Below are 23,341 nucleotides of genomic sequence, written 5' to 3'. Positions count from 1 at the left end.
GTATTTCTTCATTACACAAAGGAATAACCTCAACCAATTTCTCAGGACTGTTGACATCCAGTGGAAGCTGTAGGAACTGCAAGCAAGTCGCTTAGAAATCTGGTTTCCCAATGAAAGTTCATTGAGAGAGTGACCTCAAAAAAAAGAAAAATCTGAATGGTTTGTCCTTGGGGTTTCGCCTCCTAAATAAGTTCTGTTATACTCACAGACATGATTCAAACAGTTTTATAAACTTCGGAGTGTTTTCTATCCAAATCTACTAATAATATGCATATCTTATCTTCTGGGGAGGAGTAGCTGGCAGTTTAATTTGGGTATGCTTTTCATCCAAACGTGAAAATGCTGACCACAACCCAAGAGAAGTTAACCTCTACCGAGTACCTAACCCGGATTCGGGAGCACCCCCCACCTCCCCCCACACTGATTAGCATCGTTAGCATAGCGTCACAATTAAATAGTAGCATCTAAATATCATTAAATCACAAGTCCAAGACACCCAATGAAAGACACAGATCTTGTGAATAAAACCACCATTTCAGATTTTTTAAATGTTTTACAGGGAAGACACAATATGTAAATCTATTAGCTAAACACGTTAGCAAAAGACACCATTTTCTTACTCCAACAGTTTTTTCCTGCGTCAGTAGCTATCACTAATTCGACTAAATGAAAATATATATAGCCACTAACCAACAAACAAATTCATAAGATGACAGTCTGATAACATATTTATGGTATAGCATATTTTTTTTTTTTAAATGTGCATTTTTCAGGTATAAATCACAGTTCTACATTGCAGCTGCAATCTGATATAGTGCTGATGCAGCTAGAACAATTACAGAGACCAACGTTATATAACTAATTACTTGTCTTAAAACATTTCAGAAAAAATACACAGCGTACAGATATTGAAAGCCCAACATCTGGTGAATCCAAACAATATTTCAGATTTATTAAATGTTTTATAGCGAAAACAAAATGTAGCGCTAAATTAGCATAGCCACGCCAGCCAGAACCAGCTGGGCGCGCCCGACCAGTTCACATGCACGACAGATATATGAAATAACAACGTAAATTGGGTCTTACTATTGCTGATCTTTCATCAGAATGTTGATCAAGGTGTCCTTAGTCCTGATGAGTCGTTCAATCCATTCACAATGGCAACTTTCCCTCTTCATTTAGCCTGGGTACTGGTCGACTGGCACGGTCCCTGTCCAAAGTTAAAAAACTCACAGAACGGAACACGGCAAAACTCCCGAAAAAATTCAAATAATCTGATTAAACTATATTGAAAAAACATACATTACGATGATATGGTCACATGTATCAAACAAACTTCGAGACGGAGATAGTTTTCATCCGTAACGTCAGCATAACAAAAGACAATTGCACCTCTAAAACGCGCGTTTCAGAAAACCGGAAGTTGTCGGTCACGCTAAAGAAATAGGTCTTATTTCACGTCAGTACAAGATAAACAAAAAAATTCTCCTCTGACGTCTTCCTGACACCCAGAGGAAGACGAATGAAGTGTGTTTCGGGTCATAGGTGGCGTGACCATATATAGGCAGAGCGTTGAAGCGAGCATACACATCTTGCAATCTTCTTCTTGCTCAGGGAATGTGCTGTCAAATGACTTGTGTTTAACTCAGAGACAAAATTGAAACGGTTTTAGAAACCATAGCTTGTTTTCTATCCAATGGTATATGGTTATATGCATATAGTAACAGCAATAATTGAATAAGAGGCAGTTTAATCTGTAGAGGCAATTATGCTAATGCGAAAACAGCACCCCCTGTATTCTCAAGAAGTTAAGGTGATGCCTTTTGGATTAAAGAATGGACCTGCCACTTTCCAAAGACTCATGGAGATTGCGTTAGGTGAGATCAACGGGAAGATCTGTTTCATCTACCTGGATGATATAATTATCTACTCCCAGAACAGAGAACAACACTTTCAAGATCTTCAAGCAGTGCTGGACAAGCTAAGAGAAGCTGGTCTGACACTGAATATGAAGAAGAATAACTTCTGCCAAACCTCCCTGAAGTTCCTTGGCCATATTGTGTCTTTTGACGGCATTCATGTGGATCCTGAAAAGACAAAGGCTGTACAAGACTTCCCTGTGCCAACCACACTCAAGGTCCTTCAACGGTTCCTTGGGATGGCTGGATGTTACCATCGGTTTGTGTCAAACTTCTACCAGGTGGCAGAACCCCTCCACGGGTTGAAGCGAAAAGGAATGAAATTCCGATGGACGGCAGAGTTCCAGACCTCCTTTGAAACGACACCTCGTCACGCCTCGCATTTTGTGTTATTCCAACTTTGACTGCCCTTTTTAATGTTTACACTGATGCAAGTGATGTTGGACTTGGTGCTGTCCTAGTCCAACAGACTGGACTTGGCACTGAAGAAGTGCTAGCGTTCGCCAGTTGGACATTAAATGGAGCAGAACGGAACTACTCCACAACCGAGCAAGAGTGCCTTGCAGTTGTCCGGGCTTTGGAAGAGTGGAGGTACTACCTGGAGGGAAGACACTTCACTGTGGTCACTGACCATTCCTCCCTTGTGTGGGTGTTCAAGACAAACAAACCAAGTACCAGACTCATCAGATGGGCTCTACGGTTGCAAGAGTTCACCTTTGCAGAAGAATACAGGAAAGGAAAATACAACACTGTTCCAGATGCCTTATCTAGAGCTCCTGCCTGTGGTAATGGTGGCCCTCATCTTACATGTGCTACTGTCCTGTCAAGCAGTCGAGACTCACCCAAAACTGACTTTCCCATCTCTGATGAGGCCATTTGGAAAGCCCAACAGGATGATCCAGAAGTACAGTCTTTGTACCATACTCTCCTGGAAGATGGAGAAAAGATGGTCAATCCTACCACAAAGCTGACCATCATTGAAGACAAAGTCTACTGAGTTGTACAACTACCTCACAGAACACTCTACCAAATGTACATACCTGAAACTCTACGCCTTCAACTGCTTCAACATTTCCATGAAGACCCATTAGCTGGTCATTTGGTGCAGGTTTAAAACCTACAAGCAGTTGCAAGCATTACTGTACTGGCCACATCTGAGCATGGATGTGAAGTCACACATCTGAAACTGTCAGGTGTGTCAAATGTAAAAACCAGAAGGTAGAAAGCCTGCTGGCAAGTTGCAGCAAACGGTGGTTACCCGACCATGGAAAATGTTAGGAGTGGATTTGATGGGTCCATTTCCTAGAAGCTCCAATCAGAATGTGTACCTGCTTGTTTTTGTTGATTACTATTCCAAGTGGGTGGAGCTCTTTGTCCTGCGTCAGGCCACAGCAAGGACCGTTTCTAACATCCTTACGAAAGAGATCCTGACTCGCTGGCGAGTGCCTGATTACATCCTGTCTGATCGAGGTTCCCAATTCGTCTCTGATCTCTTTGAGGAGACCTGCCAAAGATGGAACCTGAGACAAAAGTTGACCACGGCCTATCACCCACAGACCAATCTCGCTGAGAGAGTAAATCGAACCTAGAAGACAATGGTTGCTTCCTATGTAGGTACCCAGCACAAACACTGGGACAAGCACCTTCATGAGTTTCGATTTGCCCTGAATTCTGCTGTGCAAGAGTCCACTGGAGTCACACCTGCAGAGCTGAACCTAAGTCGTCCCTTCCGAGGACCCTTGGATATGGTGCTACAGCCCCAGCAGCTTACTCCAGACGCTGCTTGCTATGACCAGGTAGTCCATCTCAACAACTTGAAAGCTCTTGTCTCAAAGAACATGATCCAGGCTCGACTCAAGCAGAAGAGAAATTATGATAAGAAGAGACGAGCCATGCAGTTCCAGCTTCGTGATCGGGTGTGGCTTCGCTCTCATCCTTACTCGAATGCTGAACAAGTCTTCTCGGCCAAGCTCGCTCCTAAATGGCAAGGACCATATAGGATTGTGGAGCAGATGGGCCTTTTGAACAACAGAGTGGTAAAATAAGACACAGGGAAAGATATGCGCGTTGTCCATGTCTCGTGCCTTAAGGCCTGTTACCCCTCGGCTGAGCAATTGGAGGAGATTGAGCGCCACAAGGTCCTGGATATATTTGAAGAGGAAAGTGAGGAGATTTTTCTCGGATTCCCAGACCCAGAAGTCTCACGCCTTAACTTAAGGCCTGTAATCCCTCAGCTGAGGAGCGTGAGCTCCAAAAAGTCATGAATATTTTTGTAGAGGAAAGTGATGAGGAGACCTTTCTCGGTTTCCCCGACCAAGATGTGCCTTCCAGGGCAATGGTCGGCTTTTTTCAGGGGAGGGGGTGTGTGACGGCCCTGAATTTTTCTGAACCGTCTCAGTGCTTCTCCTTCCAATAGGGCGCTTCCCCTTTAATTCCCAATTAAATAGCCAGTATCTGCTGAGCAAAAGTGGGGTTGTGATGGAGACGTGAATGAGGATGTGTTCAACCCTCAGTTCCGAAGCTTCTTTATTCCGTTTGTTTTGTTGCCTTTAAAAGTGTGTTTTGTAGCCTAATAGCAAGTTTATCCAGGATCGGATCCACTCTTTGCTTCCGTTGGACTACACCTCTCCGTTGTTCTTCGTGGCCTTTCTCCGCTGGAGATCTGTTAGCGGATTGGATAGTCTGACTGACCGACTGACGTGGTGTGATGTATACCGTGAGGATTTATGTAGTTGTAGTTGAGGACTTATTAAGAGTTGATACACTTGATGGTTGTGTGGCCAAATAATTGTTATTTTGATTGTATGATTTGATACTGGGTTTTACACTACACTTGTATGAATGGACAAACATTGCGTGACTAAGGTCACTTGAGCTCCCTGAACTTCTTTACCGGGATGGACTCTTTTTAGGCCCGAGGTACAGGACATTTCTGGAAGAACCAGATCTCATTATTTGTTATATTGTTATGTGTGTGTGATCATTTATGTTGGTAATACAACCCACGCAAAAGAAGAGTTGTTTTTGAACTTCTTTCCAATGTTTTAAGGGTTCATGAAAAGTGTATTTCCATCCTGACTTTTGCATACGTCCTTTGTATTGGTGTAGACTTGACGGACCAGATGGGACTCATTCCCCCCAAACCAAATGGAGAAACCAATGTTTTCTCTGGTAGGCACAACCTACCTGGCACCCCTATAAACAATGACCTCAAGCCAAAAACGTTACAACGTGGATGTCAATTAAGGCAGCCATCCGCACCTCCCTGATTCAAAGGGGTTGGGTTAAATGGGGAAGACGCATTTCAGTTGAAAGCATTCAGTTATACAACTGACTAGGTATCCCCCTTTCCCCTTTCTTCACAAGAGTATTGCTCAGAGACCAGAGTGGCTGAGATCAGAGGCAACGCCACCAACTCCATAATGTACAAGGAATACAGATCAGACTGAACAGGATGTAAGAGCTTCATGTGTGTGTGTGTGTGTGTGTGTGTGTGTGTGCTCTTGTGTGTGTGTGTGTGTGCTCTTGTGTGTGTCTGTGTCTGTGCAGGAGTTTGCGTGTTGAAAGCGGGTTTGGAGGGGTACATACATACCAAAGCACCGGAGGCGGTCTCAGGTGGAATGTCCAGATTTTAAGGCACAAACTGGAATTTACTGTCAAGATTTCTGCTTCACACCTGATAAGGCTGGCTTTGTCCCCTAGAGGAGGTGTTTCCTTCTATCCAGTAGAGCCTCCTCTGTTCTGACCAAACCCTCCTGGAGCAAACCCTTCTATTACACTAGCATGACACCATCTCAGGGGCATACATCTTATCTCTTTTATGTTTTCCATGTTTAATTTCATTTGATTGTGTGCAGGCGGTGGAACCTAGGGTGCTCTCTATTTGTTTTGGCTGTCAAGGTTTCTGATTCAAGCAGCGTTCAGCTCATCCAAGTTTACAGGGATAGGTGATGCAGACAGCACTCAGACATAGATTGCAGTGTTAGGTTATTTTTTTTCCAGAGTAAATAAACCACGGACACTAGAGAAGCTTTAACCAAGTTTCGTCCAAATAAATGTAATCTTGCTTTAGCAATTCTCTCTTGCTGTATCCCAATGACAATTAAAACATTGTATCAATCATCCATCCCCATTTTAGATAGACTGACTTCAGTGCTTACTTTGCGTCTAGTAATTCCAGTTTATCAACTTGGCACACATCATCCCTGTTAGAACATACATTTATGAACAACCTTTTATTGCCAGTCATAACTCTTCTCGTTACAGCCCCCCCTTTGTCTGTGTTTTCCTGCCACGAGTGGCCTGGTAATGAAAGGTCAGTATCTCAATGCATTCTTAGTCTAAATATTTAGCAGGGCGTATACCACTCCCCCCCTTTCCTTCACCTGGCACATTCTAGCGTGTCTTCTTCAGATATTGTTTACAGTTCATTTTCCCAATGGCACATGTAACTTTTGCCTGTCACATTTCATTTCCCTTGATAATGTCCCAATTTTAAATCCAAGTAGATACCTCCAACCCTCCCATGTACATGAATCTCTCACCTGAGCTTGTTCTCTCTCTCCACGCTCACTCCACACGCGCTCTCAGCAATCCGGCCCACGCTCACTCCACACGCGCTCTCAGCAATCCGGCCCTGGTTTATGGCTCGGACTCAAATAGGAGTGGTAAAAGTCACTGTCTCTCATTACACGCCTGTGTCGCTCTTTCTTCACCCGGTTAGGGAGGCTTTTGAGGGTTACACACACTGTCTATGGTCAAATTATTTCTACCATGCATTAACTTCTTGAGAATACAGGGGGTGCTGTTTCGCATTAGCATAATTGCCTCTACAGACTAAACTGCCTCTTATTCAATTATTGCTGTTACTATATGCATATAACCATATAGCATTGGATAGAAAACAAGCTATGGTTTCTAAAACCGTTCCAATTGAGTCTCTGAGTCAAACACAGGTCATTTCACAGCACTTTCCCTGAGCCAGAAAAAGATTGCAAGATGTGTATGCTCGCTTCAAAGCTCTGCCTATATATGGTCACGCGACCTATGACCCGAATGACACTTCCTTCTTCTTCCTCTGGGTGTCTGGAAGACGTCAGAGGAGAAATTTTTTGTTTATCTTGTACTGACGTGAAATAAGACCTATTTCTTTAGCGTGACCGACAACTTCCGGTTTCCTGAGATGCGCGTTTAGAGAAGCCATTGACTTTTGTTATGCTGACGTTACGGATGAAAACTATCTCCGTGTCGAAGTTTGTTTGATACATGTGACCATATCACCGTAATGTATGTTTTTTCAATATAGTTTAATCAGATTATTAGAATTTTTTCGGGAGTTTTGCCGTGTTCCGTTCTGTGAGTTTTTTAACTTTGGACAGAGCCGTGCTAGTCGACCAGTACCCAGGCTAAATGAAGAGGGAAAGTTGCCATTGTGAATGGATTGAACGACTCATCAGGACTAAGGACACCTTGATCAACATTCTGATGAAAGATCAGCAATAGTAAGACCCAATTTACGATGTTATTTCATATATCTGTCGTGCATGTGAACTGGTCGCGCGCGTCCAGCTGGTTTTGGCTGGCCTGGTTATGCTAATTAGCTAGTTATGCTAATTTCGCTATAAAACATTTAAAAAATCTGAAATATTGTTTGGATTCACCAGATGTTGGGCTTTCAATGTCTGTACGCTGTGTATTTTTTCTGAAATGTTTTAAGACAAGTAATTAGTTATATAACGTTGGTCTCTGTAATTGTTCTAGCTGCATCAGCACTATATCAGATTGCAGCTGCAATGTAGAACTGTGATTTATACCTGAAAAATGCACATTTAAAAAAAAAAAACTATGCTATACCATAAATATGTTATCAGACTGTCATCTTAACCTGTTGGGGATGGGGGCGCTGTTTAGACTATTTATGCTAATGTGGCTAATTTTTTAAACGGCTTCCCACAAAATCCTTGATCGTACAATATGCATATTATCATTATTATTGGATAGAAAACAGTCTATAGTTTCTATAGGAGTTGAAATTTTGTCTCTAAGTGGAACAGAGCCCATTCTACAGCAATTTCCCTGACATGGAGTCAGATTTGAGAAATGTTGGCCACTTTTCTGAAGTCAGTTAAAAGGGCACTGTCGTTGCTATGACTATACGGACACTTCTTACGTCTTCCCCTGGATGCCTTTACGTGATGACGATTCCAACGGGCTCGATTGCGCGTTCACAGGCCCTACAAATGAAAAAACTCTGAAGCTAGTCATTCTTTGGGAGCTGCGTAACGCGCGTGGAAGACACCGACCCTCTCCTGTTCCAAGCGTTAGTTTAGCCTGTTATATTTCTCCGGTCATCTTTTCACTCGTTATAGGAGTTACAAACATCATAAAGTAGTTAATTTAAAGCGTTTTATAGCAATTTATATCCGTTTAGTGCGATTTTGGGACATTTATTTTTGCAACGATGTGAAAAGTTGGGCATGCTTTTCAGTTCATCCCGAACTCAGTTGACATTTCCACATGGCAAGAGGACAGCTTTCCACCAAAAGACGATTTCTCCCAAGAAAGGATCCTTTGCCCAAGATACTGATGGAAGAACAGCTCAAGGTAGGACATTTTTATTATGATAAATCGTGTTTCTGTCGAAACATTTTAGTGGCTTAGGACGCCATGTTTTTTGACGTAGCTTCGCTTGGCGCAAACTGTATTGAAAAGTAAGGATAAATTAAAAAATGTAATAACGCAATTGTATTAAGAATTAAATTGTCTATCAATCCCTGTCCACCCTATATTTTTTAGTCACGTTTATGAGTATTTATGTATAAGAGTAGATCACTGTCTAAGTGGCGCAAGGACATTTTCTGACCAGCTGAGCTACATTTCACATTGTCTAACCATGATTTTGGTGGCTAAATATAAACATTTTCGATCAAACTGTATATGCATGTTGTAATGTGATGTTACAGGAGTGTCATCGGAAGAATTCTGAGAAGGTTAGTGAAAAAATTAATATCTTTTGGCGATGTTGACTTTTATCGCTCACTTTGGCTAGAATCAATGCTGGGCTGCTAATTGCTATGTGCTAAGCTAATATAACGATTTATTGTGTTTTCGCTGTAAGACACTTAGAAAATCTGAAATATTGTCTGTATTCACAGGATCTGTGTCTTTCGATTCGTGTATGCTGTGTATTTTTACGAAATGTTTGATGATTAGTAGTTAGGTAAACACGTTGCTCATTGTAATTATTCTAGTCCATTTGTGATGGTGGGTGCAATTGTAAACTATGCCATATACCTGAAATATGCACTTTTTTCTAACAAAACCTATCCCATACCATAAATATGTTATCAGACTGTCATCTAATGAGTTTTTTTGTTGGTTAGGGGCTATAAATATCTTAGTTTAGCCGAATTGGTGATGGCTACTGGTGTTGGTGGACAAATAAAAGATGGTGGATTATGCTAATGTGTTTTTAGGTAATAGATGTACATCTTTACATATTGTGTCTTCCCTGTAAAACATTTTAAAAATCGGAAATGTTGACTGGATTCATAAGATCTGTGTCTTTCATTAGCTGTATTGGACTTTAATGTGTGAAAGTTAAATATTTTAAAAAAATATTTTTTTTGAATTTCGCGGCACTGGTTTTTCAGTGGGGGGGGGGGGGGGTGTGCCGCTAGCGCCACGCTGATCCTAGACAGGTTAAGAATTTTTTTGTTGGTTAGTGGCTATCAATATCTTAGTTTAGCCGAATTGGTGATAGCACCTGATGGAGTAAGAAACTGTTGGAGTAAGAAAATGGTGTCATTTTGCTAACGTGTTTAGCTAATAGATTTACATATTGTGTCTTCCCTGTAAAACATTTAAAAAATCTGAAATGGTGGTTTTATTCACAAGATCTGTGTCTTTCATTGGGTGTCTTGGACTTGTGATTTAATGATATTTAGATGCTACTATTTAATTGTGACGCTATGCTAGCGATGCTAATCAGTGTGGGGGGTGTGGGGGGTGCTCCCAGATCCGGGTTAGGTACTCTGTAGAGGTTAATGTGTGAAAGTTAAATATTTCTAAAAAATATTTTTTGAATTTCACGCTCTGCCTTTTCAGTGGAATGTGGGAGGAGTTCCGCTAGCGGAACGCCTTGGCCAGACAGGTTAAAAAGGCATGTGTAGATTTTTCTTTTGTATATCATGATTTTCTTCGGTCTAGTTTCTTTGTCTTCATGCATCCTTGTCGATTATAGGCCTAAGTAAGTCCTTTTGATTTTTTATATTTTTAGCTTTATTTAGGCAAGTCACTTCTCACGGGTGAGATCCCGTTAACGGGATTGATATGACAACAGCCAGTGAAAGTGCAGGGCGCCAAATTCAAAGCAACAGAAATCTCATAATTAAAATTCCTCAAACATACAAGTATTTTACACCATTTTAAAGATACACTTCTTGTTAATCCCACCACAGTGTCCGATTTCAAATAGGCTTTTCGGCGAAAGCACCACAAACGATTATGTTAGGTCAGAGCCAAGTCACAGAAAAACACAGCCATTTTTCCAGCCAAAGAAAGGAGTCACAAAAATCAGAAATAGAGATAGAATTAATCACTAACCTTTGATGATCTTCATCAGATGACACACATAGGACATCATGTTACACAATGTTTTGTTCGATAAAGTTCATATTTATATCAAAAAATTGTAGTTTACATTAGCGAGTTATGTTCAGTGATGTTTTGCCTCCAAAACATCCAGTGATTTTGCAGAGAGCCACATCAATTTACAGAAATAATCATAATAAACATTGATAAAAGATACAAGTATTAAACATGGAACTTTAGATAAACTTCTCCTTTATGCACCCGCTGTGTCACATTTAAAAAAAAACTTTACGGGAAAAGCACACCATGCTATAATCTGAGTACAGCGCTCAGAGCCCAAATAAGCCATAAAGATATCTGCCATGTTGTGGAGTCAAAAGATGTCAGAATAGCATTACAAATATTCACTTACCTTTGATGATCTCCATCAGAATGCACTCCCAGGAATCCCAGTTCCACAATAAATGTTTGTTTTGTTCGATATAGTCCATAATTTATGTCCAAATACCTTCATTTTGTTCACGCGTTCAGTCCAGTAATCCACATTCATGATGCGCAGGTCAGACAAAGTCAAACAATTCCATTACAGTTCGTAGAAACATGTCAAACGATGTATAGAATCAATCTTTAGGATGTTTTCTAACATAAATCTTCAATAATGTTTCAACCGGAGAATTCCTTTGTCTTCAGAAATGCGATGGAAAGCAGGTCGCGCTCACGTGACCGCGCATGTTCAGCTTGTGCCAGACACCTGACTCAGAGCTCTCCTTCTCTCATTCTTCACAGTAGAAGCATCAAACAAGGTTCTAAAGACTGTTGATATCTAGTGGAAGCAAAATGAGCAATATCCCACTGTATATTGGATAGGCAAACTTACAAACCTCAGATTTCCCCATTCCTGGTTGGATTTTATCTCAGGTTTTTGCCTGCCATATGAGTTCTGTTACACTCACAGACATCATTCAAACAGTTTTCGAAACGTCATCATGTTTTCTATCCAAATCTACTAATAATATGCATATCTTTGCCTCTGAGCCTGAGTTGCAGGCAGTTTACTCTGGGCAACTTTTCATCCAAGCTACTCAATTCTGCCACCCAGCCATAAGAAGTTATTTAATGCCACACGGTCAAGGATAGGCTTGCACAGATCGGGAGGACCTTAGGAACGTTCCTGTGATTGAATTGTCCTTCTAGCCCTAACAGTTCCTCCTCTATCCCCCAAAAGCACCTGAAATTTAGGGCCAGGCTTCATTTTGGGCCTACTTTTTTCAATGGTCGCTGCGCTAGGAACGAGTGAGCTACGGTAAAGTGGGGTATCTCGTTGAACTCTGCACGGCCTAGAGACTAGATTGATGGCATTTGTTTCCATTTCTGTGATGATTTCAGCCTGTCTGTAAGTTTCTAGTAAATATTGTGCTTCCAGAACAGCAGGAATACAGACTACACCAGGTCGCTATTGTTTATTTCACTTTTGTTTATTATGTACTTCACTTATTTTGGCAATGTTAATTCTTATGGCTGCAAGCCCGGTGTCAGTACACTTATGACAACAGCCAGCTCAAGTGCAGGGCGCAAAGTTCAAAATATATTTTTTAACTTTCACACATTAAAACCTGTTAAGGCTAGGGGGTGCTGTTGTCACTATTTATGGAAATCGTGTAATTTTTGAAACGGCTTCCTACAAAATTCTTGATCGTACAATATGCATATTATTATTATTATTGGATAGAAAACAGTCTATAGTTTCTATAGCCGTTGAAATTTTGTCTCTAAGTGGAACAGAACTCATTCTACAGCAATTTCCCTGACATGGAGTCAGATTTCACACATTTTGGCCCCTGTTCTGGAGTCAGTTTTAAGGCCACTGTTATTCCTATGAGTATACGGACAATGCTTACGTCTTCCCCTGGATGCCTTTACGTGATGACGCTTTGAATGGTATCGATTGCCCAATCACAGCCACTATAAATGAAAAAATCCTGTAGGTAGGAACTCTTTTCTACGTGCGTCAGGCGCGCGGAGGACACCGACCTACTGTTTTTCCAAGCATTAGTGTAGCCAGTTATATTTCTCCGGTCATATTTTTACTCGTTATAGGAGTTAAAAACATCATAAGGTAGTTAATTTAAAGCGTTTTATAGCAATTTATATCCGTTTAGTGCGATTTTGGGACATTTATTTCTGAGCCACTGTGAATCTCTGGGCACCGTTCCAGTTCATGCCGAACGCAATGTGCATTTCTGCATGGCAAGAGGACAGCTTTCGACCAAAAGACGACTAGACCCAAGAAAGGATTCTTTGACCAAGATTCTGATGGAAGAACAGCTCAAAGTAGGAACAATTTATTATGATAAATCGTGTTTCTGTCGAAAAATGTTAGTGGCTTAGGACGCCATCTTTTTTGACGTAGCTTCGCTTGGCGCAAACTGTATTGAAAAGTAAGGATAATTTTAAAAATGTAATTCCGCGATTGTATTAAGAATTAAATTGTCTATCAATCGCTGTCCACCCTATATTTTTTTGTCACGTTTATGAGTATTTATGTATACGACTAGATCACTGTCTAATATGGCGCACGACATTTTCTGACCAGCTGGGCTACTTTTCTCATTGTCTAACCATGATTTTGGTGGCTAAATATGCACATTTTCGAACAAACTGTATATGTATGTTGTAATGTGATGTTACAGGAGTGTCATCTGAAGAATTCTGAGAAGGTTAGTGAAAAAATTAATATATTTTGGCGATGTTTACGTTATCGCTCTCTTTGGCTAGAATCAATGCTGGGGTAATGTTTGCACATGTGCTATGCTAATATAACGATTTATTGTGTTTTCGCTGTAAGACACTTAGAAAATCTGAAATATTGTCTGTATTCACAGGATCTGTGTCTTTCGATTAGTGTATGCTGTGTATTTTTACGAAATGTTTGATGATTAGTAGTTAGGTAAACACGTTGCTCATTGTAATTATTCTAGTCCATTTGTGATGGTGGGTGCAATTGTAAACTATGCCATCTACCTGAAATATGCACATTTTTCTAACAAAACCTATCCTATACCATAAATATGTTATCAGACTGTCATCTGAGGAGGGTTTTTCTTGGTTGGTGGCTATCAATATCTTAATTTAGCCGAATTGGTGATAGCTACTGGTGTTGGTGGACAAAGAAGAGATGGTGGATTATGCTAATGTGTATTTAGCTAATAGATTTACATCTTTACATATTGTGTCTTCCCTGTAAAACATTTTAAAAATCGGACATGATGGCTTTATTCACAAGATCTGTGTCTTTCATTAGCTGTATTGGACTTTAATGTGTGAAAGTTAACCTGTCTAGGATCAGCGTGGCGCCAGCGGCACACCCCCCCCCCCCCCCCCACTGAAAAACCAGTGCCGCGAAATTCAAAAAAAATATTTTTTTAAAATATTTAACTTTCACACATTAAAGTCCAATACAGCTAATGAAAGACACAGATCTTGTGAATCCAGTCAACATTTCCGATTTTTAAAATGTTTTACAGGGAAGACACAATATGTAAAGATGTACATCTATTACCTAAAAACACATTAGCATAATCCACCATCTTTTATTTGTCCACCAACACCAGTAGCCATCACCAATTCGGCTAAACTAAGATATTTATAGCCCCTAACCAACAAAAAAACTCATTAGATGACAGTCTGATAACATATTTATGGTATGGGATAGGTTTTGTTAGAAAAAAGTGCATATTTCAGGTAGATGGCATAGTTTACAATTGCACCCACCATCACAAATGGACTAGAATAATTACAATGAGCAACGTGTTTACCTAACTACTAATCATCAAACATTTCGTAAAAATACACAGCATACACGAATCGAAAGACACAGATCCTGTGAATACAGACAATATTTCAGATTTTCTAAGTGTCTTACAGCGAAAACACAATAAATCGTTATATTAGCTTAGCACATAGCAATTAGCAGCCCAGCATTGATTCTAGCCAAAGTGAGCGATAAAAGTCAACATCGCCAAAAGATATTAATTTTTTCACTAACCTTCTCAGAATTCTTCCGATGACACTCCTGTAACATCACATTACAACATGCATATACAGTTTGATCGAAAATGTTTATATTTAGCCACCAAAATCATGGTTAGACAATGTGAAATGTAGACAAGCTGGTAAAGAAAAAGTCCTTGCGCCACTTAGACAGTGATCTACTCTTATACATAAATACTCATAAACGTGACTAAAAAATATAGGGTGGACAGGGATTGATAGACAATTTAATTCTTAATACGATTGCGTTATTACATTTTTTAATTTATCCTTACTTTTCAATACAGTTTGCGCCAAGCGAAGCTACGTCAAAAAACATGGCGTCCTAAGCCACTAAAATGCTTCGACAGAAACACGATTTATCATAATAAAAATGTCCTACCTTGAGCTGTTCTTCCATCAGTATCTTGGGCAAAGGATCCTTTCTTGGGAGAAATCGTCTTTTGGTGGAAAGCTGTCCTCTTGCCATGTGGAAATGTCAACTGCGTTCGGGATGAACTGAAAAGCGTGCCCAACTTTTCACATCGTTGCAAAAATAAATGTCCCAAAATCGCACTAAACGGATATAAATTGCTATAAAACGCTTTAAATTAACTACCTTATGATGTTTTTAACTCCTATAACGAATGAAAAGATGACCGGAGAAATATAACAGGCTAAACTAACGCTTGGAACAGGTGCGCGCCGGTGTCCTCTAGGCTCATGACGCAGCTCCCAAAGAATGACTAGCTTCAGGGTTTTTTCATTTGTAGGGCCTGTGAACGCGCAATCGACCCCGTTGGAATCGTCATCACGTAAAGGCATCCAGGGGAAGACGTAAGAAGTGTCCGTATAGTCATAGCAACGACAGTGCCCTTTTAACTGACTTCAGAAGAGTGGCCAACATTTCTCAAATCTGACTCCATGTCAGGGAAATTGCTGTAGAATGGGCTCTGTTCCACTTAGAGACAAAATTTCAACTCCTATAGAAACTATAGACTGTTTTCTATCCAATAATAATAATAATATGCATATTGTACGATCAAGGATGTTGTGGGAAGCCGTTTAAAAAATTAGCCAAATTAGCATAAATAGTCTAAACAGCGCCCCCATCCCCAACAGGTTTTAAATATTTAAAAAAAAAAAATTTTTTTAATTTCGCGGCTCTGCCTTTTCTGTGGGGGTGGGGGGGGTGTGCCGCTAGCGGCACCCCGGGGCTAGACAGGTTAACAAGTCCAATACAGCAAATGAAAGATAAACATCTTGTGAATCCAGCCAACATGTCCGATTTTTAAAATGTTTTACAGCGAAAACACCACATATATTTATGTTAGCTCACCACCAAATACAAAAAAGGACAGACATTTTTCACAGCACAGGTAGCATGCACAAAACCAACCTAACTAACCAAGAACCAACCAAACTAACCAAGAAACAACTTCATCAGATGACAGTCTTATAACATATTATACAATAAATCTATTTTTTGTTCGAAAAATTTGCATATTTGAGGTATAAATCAGTTTTACATTGCAGCTACCATCACAAATAGCACCGAAGCAGCCAGAGTAATTACAGACACCAACGTGAAATACCTAAATACTCATCATAAAACATTTCTGAAAAATACATGGTGTACAGCAAATGAAAGACAAGCATCTGTGAATCCAGGCAATATTTGCGATTTCTTAAGTGTTTTACAGCGAAAACACAATATAGCATTATATTAGCTTACCACAATAGCCAGAAACACAAGCCATTTCCCAACAGCAAAAGTTTGCGATCGTAACAAACCAGCAAACGTTATATATTTTTTGACTAACCTTGATAAGCTTCATCAGATGAATCCTATAACATCAGGTTATACATACACTTATGTTTTGTTCGAAAATGTGCATATTTAGAGCTGAAATCAGTGGTTATATATTGTGCTAACGTAGCATCTTTTTCCCAGAATGTGCGGATATTTTTATGACACTCAACTATTCTGACCAAATAACTATTCATAAACATTACTAAAAAATACATGTTGTGTAGGAAATGATAGATACACTAGTTCTTAATGCAATCGCCGTGTTAGAATTCTAAAAATAACTTCATTACGACATCCAGCTTAGTTATAGCGAGAGAGTGCCCAAAATCTGGGCGCAAACAACTAGTACACATGTTCGACAGATATATGAAATAGCATCATAAAATGGGTCCTACTTTTGATGATCTTCCATCAGAATGTTGTACAAGGGGTCCTTTGTCGGGAACAATCGTTGTTTGGTTTTAGAATGTCCCCTTCTCCAGTCAACTAGCACGGAAAGCTAGCAAAGTGGCGCGAAGCTCTCCTTCGTGAACAAATGCAGACAAAGCAACACGCCTAACGTCCCGAAACAATTTCATATTTTTTTTTTTTTATATAACTATATTGAAAATACATACTTTACGCTGATATTGTCACATTTATCAAATAAAATCAAAGCCGGAGATATTAGTCGTCTATAACGACAGCTTTACAGAAGGCAATACCAGGTCCCTTCTCGCAGGTTCCAGAAAATAGGAAATTGGGGTCACGCATGCCAAGAGCTTTTATTCGACCTCAGATCATGTTATACACTCCATTTCTTCTCTCACTGCCTGTTGATATCTAGTGGAAGGCGTATGATAGGTATATGTGTCCTCCTCCCAGAGTGCTAAGAACCTTGGCGTGATCCTGGACAACACCCTGTCGTTCTCAACTAACATCAAGGCGGTGACCCGTTCCTGTAGGTTCATGCTCTACAACATTCGCAGAGTACGACCCTGCCTCACGCAGGAAGCGGCGCAGGTCCTAATCCAGGCACTTGTCATCTCCCGTCTGGATTACTGCAACTCGCTGTTGGCTGGGCTCCCTGCCTGTGCCATTAAACCCCTACAACTCATCCAGAACGCCGCAGCCCGTCTGGTGTTCAACTTTCCCAAGTTCTCTCACATCACCCCGCTCCTCCGCTCTCTCCACTGGCTTCCAGTTGAAGCTCGCATCCGCTACAAGACCATGGTGCTTGCCTACGGAGCTGTGAGGGGAACGGCACCTCCGTACCTTCAGGCTCTGATCAGGCCCTACACCCAAACAAGGGCACTGCGTTCATCCACCTCTGGCCTGCTCGCCTCCCTACCTCTGAGGAAGTACAGTTCCTGCTCAGCCCAGTCAAAACTGTTCGCTGCTCTGGCACCCCAATGGTGGAACAAACTCCCTCACGACGCCAGGTCAGCGGAGTCAATCACCACCTTCCGGAGACACCTGAAACCCCACCTCTTTAAGGAATACCTAGGATAGGATAAAGTAATCCTTCTAACCTGCAGCCCAAAGAAGTTAACATGTTTCCCATGCCAATAAAGCCCAACTGTTTTTTCCAACCTTGAAAGACAGTAAACACAGTGAAAGTTCAACACTTGCAAATTGTGACGCAGACCAAATCCAAACCTTAAAAAAAGCACAACACAAAGAATTACTCAAATTATTATTTAATAAAACAGCACAAACCTTGACATCATAAAGAATCACACCGAAATAGAAAATAGAACACAAAGTTAGAGTAAATTACACGCATTGTACATTTTTGAAATCTGAACAAGAACACGCCAAAATAGAAAACCACACCAAACAAAATCAGAACAGTGTAAATGTAAGACAGTCTTTAAGAGTCTTCGGGAAGAGGAAGTCTCATTGTTGGTCGGCTCCCCTTCCTTCTAGATGCATCAGGGCTCCCCTCTTCAAATGTGAGCATCCTTTATCCTCCTTGAGGCAATGGCTTTTTTAAGTCTGACTCTTTTTGAATTCAGCTGATGCATGCCTTGCAATGTGACAATGGGGGAGTTGAGGGCCAACTTGCTCTTCACTTTGAGGGGTGAGACTAGCAGGGGGCTGACGGCCACCACCATGCGGCGCCTGAGGATCGTCTGCTTCCTCTTTGGCGTAAGTTCCAGCTGAGGCTTTATCACCTTGGAGGGTGTCTTCTGACAGAGCAAACACAAGAAATTAGTTAACCTTTCATGAGTATCTACCCCGGGTCCGGGAGCACCCCCCACCCCCCCCACACTGAGTAGCATAGCCTAGCATAGCGTCACAATTAAATAGTAGCATCTAAATATCATTAAATCACAAGTCCAAGACACCTAATGAAAGATACAGATCTTGTGAATAAAGCCACCATTTCAGATTTTTAAAATGTTTTACAGGGAAGACAAAATATGTAAATCTATTAGCTGACCACGTTAGCAAAAGACACCACTTTTCTAACTCCATCAGTTTCTTACTCCATCAGGTGCTATCACCAATTCGGCTAAACTAAGATATTGATAGCCACTAACCAAGAAAAAACCTCATCAGATGACAGTCTGATAACATATATTTATGGAATAGGATAGGTTTTGTTAGAAAAATGTGCATATTTCAGGTAGATATCATAGTTTACAATTGCACCCACCGTCACAAATGGACTAGAATAAATACATAGAGCAACGTGTTTACCTAATTACTAATCATCAAACATTTCGTAAAAATACAGCATACACTAATCGAAAGACACAGATCCTGTGAATACAGACAATATTTCAGATTTTCTAAGTGTCTTACAGCGAAAACACAATAAATCGTTATATTAGCATACCACATATGCAAACGTTACCAGAGCATTGATTCTAGCCAAAGAGAGCGATAACGTAAACATCGCCAAAATATATTAATTTTTTCACTAACCTTCTCAGAATTCTTCAGATGACACTCCTGTAACATCACATTACAACATACATATACAGTTTGTTCGAAAATGTGCATAATTAGCCACCAAAATCATGGTTAGACAATGACAAAAGTTGCCCAGCTGGTCAGACAATGTCGTGCGCCATATTAGACAGTGATCTAGTCGTATACATAAATACTCATAAACGTGACTAAAAAATATAGGGTGGACAGCGATTGATAGACAATTTAATTCTTAATACAATCGCTGATTTACATTTTTTTAATTATCCTTACTTTTCAATACAGTTTGCGCCAAGCGAAGCTACGTCTAACAAGATGGCGTCATAAGCGATTAACATTTTTCGACAGAAACACGATTTATCATAATAAATTGTTCCTACTTTGAGCTGTTCTTCCATCAGAATCTTGGGCAAAGAATCCTTTCTTGGGTCTAATCGTCTTTTGGTCGAAAGCTGTCCTCTTGCCATGTGGAAATGCCAACTGCGTTCGGCATGAACTGGAAACCTGCCCGGCGCTTCAAAGTGTCTCAGAAATAAATGTCCCAAAATGCGCACTAAACGGATATAAATTGCTATAAAACGGTTTAAATTAACTACCTTATGATGTTTTTAACTCCTATAACGAGTAAAAACATGACCTGAGAAATATTACTGGCTACACTAATGCTTGGAAAAAGAGCAGGTCGGTGTCCACCGCGCGTCCGGCGCATCTGGAAAAGAGTTCCTACCTTCATTTATAGTGGCTGGGATTGCGCAATCGATACCATTCAAAGCGTCATCACGTAAAGGCATCCAGGGGAAGACGTAAGCAGTGTCCGTATCCTGATAGCGTTCACAGTGGCATTTAAACTGACTCCAGATCAGGGGCCAAAATGTGTGAAATCTGACTCCATGTCAGGGAAATTGCTGTAGAATGAGTTCTGTTCCACTCAGAGACAAAATTCCAACGCCTATAGAAACTAGAGACTGTTTTCTATCCAATAATAGTAATAATATGCATATTGTACGATAAAGAATTTAGTAGGAAGCCGTTTAATCTGTAATGCAATTATGCTAATGAGAAAACAGCACCCCCTGTAGTCGCAAGAAGATATCTCAAAATTCACACTTGACTGTTTCATATTTTACAAGTACATTTTGATAATCAAATGTGTCCTGTCAGAACAGCTGATCTTACTGCAGATTGTCTGGCTGTCTGTTCCTCATCTTCATCCTCTTCCTCCTCCGAGTTCCCGGGGGACGTGCCAGACTCCTGGTAGATCACCTTGGTCTCTTCAGGGGTGGTGCTCCCCTCTGAGATGGAGGCGTCCTCTCTCACCATCTGCTTTCTTTTCCTGAGTTGGAGGGCTGGTTGCCTTGTTTTTCTGGAGGAATTGAACTCATTTCAAAAACACACACACACACACACCATATAATCAAATACTGTATTGTTAAAACATCTTATGGCTGCATCCCGCTACCGGGATCAATATGACTACAGCCAGTGAAAGTGCAGGGCGCCAAATTCAAACAACAGAAATCTCATAATTAAAATTCCTCAAACATACATGTGTCATATTATTTTAAAAGTAATCTTGTTGTTAATCCCACCAAAGTGTACGATTTTAAATATGCTTTTCAGCAAAAGCACTACAAACGATTATATTAGGTCACAAACCAAACACAATAAGCACAGGCATTTTTCCAGGAAATATAGCAGTCACAAAAAGCAGAAATAGAGACAATTAATCACTAACCTTGATTATCTTCATCAGATGACACTCATAGGACTTCATGTTACACAATACATGCATATTTTGTTTGATAAAGTTCATATTTATATAAAAAAATCTGAGTTTACATTGGCGCGTTACATTCACTAGTTCCAAAAACATCAAGTGATTTTGCATAGCCACATCATCGTTTCAACAGAAATACTCATCATAAATGTAGATGATAATACAAGTTATACACATGGAATTATAGATATACCTCTCCTTAATGCAACCGCTGCGTCAGATTTCAAAAAACATTTACGGAAAAAGCAAATCATGCAATAATCTGAGACGGAGCTCAGAACAATAGCCAAATTAGCCGCCATGTTGGGGTCAACAAAAACCAGAAAATACATGATAAATGTTTCCTTACCTTTGATGAACTTCATCAGAATGCAGTCCTAGTAATCCCAGGTCCACAATAAATGCTTGATTTGTTCGATAATGTCCGTTATTTATGTCCAATTAGCTATTTTGTTTAGCGCGTTTGGTAAACAATTCCAAAGTCACAAAGCACGTCTACTATAACGTGACGAAATGTCCAAAAATTCCATAACAGTCAGTAGAAGCATGTCAAACGATGTACTGAATCAATCTTTAGAATGTTGTAAACATACATCTTGAATAACGTTCCAACCGGAGAATTAGATTGACTTCAGATGAGCGGTGGAACGGAGGTCCTCCTCATGTGAACGCGCATGTGATAGCATGGTCAGCTCAGGGGAGTGGTGACTAATTCCTGTCTCCTTCAGCCCCCCTTCACATTAGAGTCATCAGACAAAGTTCTATTGACTGTTGACATCTAGTGGAAGCCGTAGGAAGTGAAAACTCATCAATATCTCGCTGCAATTTCAATGAGAGCTTGGTTGAAAATCTGCCACTTCAGAAAAAAATCTAACAGGTAGTGGAACTTCTCAGGTTTTGCCTGCAAAATGAGTTCTGTTATACTCACAGACATAATTCAAACAGTTTTAGAAACTTCAGAGTGTTTTCTATCCAATACTACTACTAATAATAATATGCATATATTAGCAACTGGGACTGAGGAGCAGGCAGTTTACTATGGGCACCTCTGTGCACCTTTCATCCAAGCTACTCAATACTGCCCCTGCAGCCATAATAAGTTAACCTGTTGAGGATGGGGGCGCTGTTGTCACTATTTATGCTAATCGTGTAATTTTTGAAACGGCTTCCCACAAAATTCTTGATCGTACAATATGCATATTATTATTATTATTGGATAGAAAACAGTCTATAGTTTCTATAGGAGTTGAAATTTTGTCTCTAAGTGGAACAGAAGTCATTCTACAGCAATTTCCCTGACATGGAGTCAGATTTCAGAAATTTTGGCCCCTGATCTGGAGTCAGTTAAAAGGCCGCAGTTATTGCTATGAGTATACGGACACTGCTTACGTCTTCCCCTGGATGCCTTTACGTGATGACGATTTGAATGGGGTCGATTGCGCGTTCACAGGCACTACAAATTAAAAAACCCTGTAGCTAGGAACTCTTTTCTTGCAGCGTAATGCGCCTGGAGGACATCGACCCGCACTTGTTCCAAGCATTAGTGGAGGGAGTAATATTACTCTGGTCATGTTTCTACTCGTTATGGGAGTTAAAAACATCATAAGGTAGTTAATTTAAAGCGTTTTATAGCAATTTATATCCGTTTAGTGCGATTTTGGGACATTTATTTCTGAAACGCTGTGAATTGCTGGGCACGCTTCCAGTTCATCCCGAACGCAGTTGGCATTTCCACATGGCAAGAGAACAGCTTTCCACCAAAAGACGATTAGACCCAAGAAAGGATCCTTTGCCCAAGATACTGATGGAAGAACAGCTCAAAGTAGGACATTTTTATTATGATAAATCGTGTTTCTGTCGAAAAATGTTAGTGGCTTAGGACGCCATGTTTTTTGACGTAGCTTCGCTTGGCGCAAACTGTATTGAAAAGTAAGGATAATTTAAAAAATGTAATTCCGCGATTGTATTAAGAATTAAATTGTCTATCAATCCCTGTCCACCCTATATTTTTTAGTCACGTTTATGAGTATTTATGTATAAGAGTAGATCACTGTCTAATATGGCGCACGGACATTTTCTCACCAGCTGGGCTACATTTCACATTGTCTAACCATGATTTTGGTGGCTAAATATAAACATTTTCGATCAAACTCTATATGGAATGTGTAATATGATGTTACAGGAGTGTCATCTGAAGAATTCTGAGAAGGTTAGTGAAAAAATTAATATATTTTGGCGATGTTGACGTTATCGCTCACTTTGGCTAGAATCAATGCTGGGCTGCTATGTGCT

Source organism: Salvelinus fontinalis, chromosome 29, assembly GCF_029448725.1.
Source record: "Salvelinus fontinalis isolate EN_2023a chromosome 29, ASM2944872v1, whole genome shotgun sequence".
In the NCBI taxonomy this organism is placed as follows: domain Eukaryota; kingdom Metazoa; phylum Chordata; class Actinopteri; order Salmoniformes; family Salmonidae; genus Salvelinus; species Salvelinus fontinalis.
Note: the sequence above shows the minus strand (reverse complement) of the source record.